Consider the following 2,500-nt stretch of genomic DNA (forward strand, 5'->3'; position numbering starts at 1 on the left):
TCTAGGAGTATGATTCTCGCTTAGGGTGCGAGAGGTCCCGGGTTCAAATCCCGGACGAGCCCAGGATACAATCATTGTTGAGATGTGTGTTTCCCAAGTATGATAAGCACATCAATGAAATGAAAGGACAACCTGACTAGTTGGCGTTTTCTTGACACACAGCCTATTATTCATTTGATAAAGACCCAAGAAAAACATTCTCTTTAAGCCAACTCCCAATTATATTGAACCCACTGAACTTTAACTTGAACAGTAGGTTAGTGAAAGATCTCCACGTTTGCTAGTTGGTAATACCAGATGAAAAGGTCATCCCTGAGTTTCATGAATTTTGAAGACATATACAAGAGGGTCATTGGTCTAGGAACATGGTTATCGCTTTGGGTGCAAGAGATACGGGGTTCAAATCCCAGTTGAGCACAGCCTTCATTGCTAGAAAGTACTTGTTCTGAAGTCACTTAATATAAATAAAGGGCAATTGAGGAGAATGAGTTCTATTCAAAGAGGAACTCAATCATTTGCAACACAACCTCACTCAAACATTAATTTTTTCCCTCGACTAAATCTTGTTTCTATGCAAACTCTTTAGGTTTTTTAAATCTACTGTGTACTAAAAATCAAAGAGTAAAGACAAAATGTTCTTGTTACATACACGAGCATAACAGATACACTCAATGTCATGGAAATCTTGACAATGATCCTCAAAGGATTGCCATGTTGATTGAAAAGAACAAGGTCACTAGCTGGTTGTCAAAAATACTAACTAAATCCACAATACAAAATGAAACATAGCCTCTTTTTTATCTTAGGACAACATAATAAACTGTGGAAGTTTTGGCTTGAATTTTTTTGTTTCCTGGAGAACTTATCATAAATAACGTGGCTCGTTGGTCTAGGAGTATGATTCTCGCTTAGGGTGCGAGAGGTCCCGGGTTCAAATCCCGGACGAGCCCAAGATACAATCATTGTTGAGATGTGTGTTTGCCAAGTATGATTTAAACATCAATCTAGTGAAAGAACAACCTGACAAGTTGGGGTTTTCTTCACACAGCCTATTATTCATTTGATGAAGACCCAAGAAAAACATTCTCTTTAAGCCAACTCCCAATTATATTGAACCCACTGAACTTTAACTTGACCAGTAGGTTAGTGAAAGACTCTCCACATTTGCTATTTGGTAATACCAGATCAAAATGTCATCCCTGAGTTTCATACATTTTGAAGAGTTATACAAGAGGCTCGTTGGTCTAGGAGTATGATTCTCGCTTTGGGTGCGAGAGGTCCCGGGTTCAAATCCCGGACGAGCCCTAGATAAACTCTTTGTTGAAATGTGTTCTTGCCAAGTATGAAAAAGACATAAATGAAGTGGAAAAAAAACCTGACAAGTTGGGGTTTCCTTCACACACAGCCTATTATTCATTTGATAAAGACCCAGGAAAATCATTCTCTTTCCGCCGACTCCCAATTATATTGAACCCACAGAACATTAACATGAACAGTCGGTTAGTGAAAGATCTCCACGTTTGCTGGTAGATAATACCAGATGAAAAGGTCACCCTTGAGTTTCATTATTTTTGAAGTCTAAAACAAGAGGCTCGTTGGTCTAGGAGTATGGTTATCTCTTTGGGTGCAAGAAATACTGGGTTCAAATCACAGACAAGCCCAGCTTTCATTGCTAAAAAGTACTTGTTCTAAAGTCACTTAATATAAATAATAAAGGTAAAATGAGGAGAATTATTTTTAACTATAGAGCAACTCAATCATTTGCAACACAACCTCACTCAAACATGAATTCTTCCCTCAACCAAATCTTGTTTATGTACCAACCCTTTAGTGTTTTAAATCTACTGTGAACTAAAAATCAAAGAGTAAGGACCTCATGTTCTTGTTACATACATGAGCATAACATATACACTCAATGTCATGGAAATCTTGATAATGATCCTCAAAGGATTGCCATGTTGATTGAAAAGAACAAGGTTACTAGCTGGTTGTCAAAAATACTAACTAAATCAACAATACAAAATGAAACATAGCCTCTTTTTTATCTTAGGACAACATAATAAACTGTGGAAGTTATGGCTTGAATTTTTTAGTTTCCTGATGAACTAATATTTATAAATGTGGCTCGTTGGTCTAGGAGTATGATTCTCGCTTAGGGTGCGAGAGGTCCCGGGTTCAAATCCCGGACGAGCCCAAGATATAATCATTGTTGAGATGTGTGTTTCCCAAGTATGATAAGCACATCAATCAAATGAAAGGACAACCTGACTATTTTAGGTTTTCTTGACACACAGCCTATTATTCATTTGATAAAGTCCCAAGAAAAACATTCTCTTTAAGCCAACTCCCAATTAAATTGAACCCACTGAACTTTAACTTGAACAGTAGGTTAGTGAAAGATCTCCACGTTTGCTAGTTGGTAATACCAGATGAAAAGGTCATCCCTGAGTTTCATGAATTTTGAAGACATATACAAGAGGGTCATTGGCCTAGGAACATG

At 37.5% G+C, this 2,500-nt stretch overlaps 4 non-coding genes across 4 annotated transcripts in view; all 4 read left to right on the top strand.

The window, feature by feature from the left end:
* The window catches only part of trnap-agg (transfer RNA proline (anticodon AGG)), a 72-nt gene extending 10 nt beyond the window's left edge, over positions 1-62 (top strand). The window contains exon 1 of the tRNA in view: positions 1-62. This exon is cut by the window's left edge and continues 10 nt beyond it. This is a non-coding gene — a tRNA (tRNA-Pro).
* Positions 63-878: 816 nt separating this feature from the next.
* trnap-agg (transfer RNA proline (anticodon AGG)) lies at positions 879-950 on the top strand. Its single transcript has one exon. It is a non-coding gene; the product is annotated as a tRNA-Pro (tRNA).
* A 283-nt stretch (positions 951-1,233) lies between these two features.
* Positions 1,234-1,305, top strand: trnap-ugg (transfer RNA proline (anticodon UGG)). The gene has a single exon. It is a non-coding gene; the product is annotated as a tRNA-Pro (tRNA).
* An 817-nt stretch (positions 1,306-2,122) lies between these two features.
* Positions 2,123-2,194, top strand: trnap-agg (transfer RNA proline (anticodon AGG)). Its single transcript has one exon. It is a non-coding gene; the product is annotated as a tRNA-Pro (tRNA).
* The last annotated feature ends 306 nt before the right edge of the window (positions 2,195-2,500 follow it).

The sequence above is a fragment of the Nothobranchius furzeri genome, chromosome 3 (genome assembly GCF_043380555.1).
Source record: "Nothobranchius furzeri strain GRZ-AD chromosome 3, NfurGRZ-RIMD1, whole genome shotgun sequence".
Taxonomy (NCBI): Eukaryota; Metazoa; Chordata; class Actinopteri; order Cyprinodontiformes; family Nothobranchiidae; genus Nothobranchius; species Nothobranchius furzeri.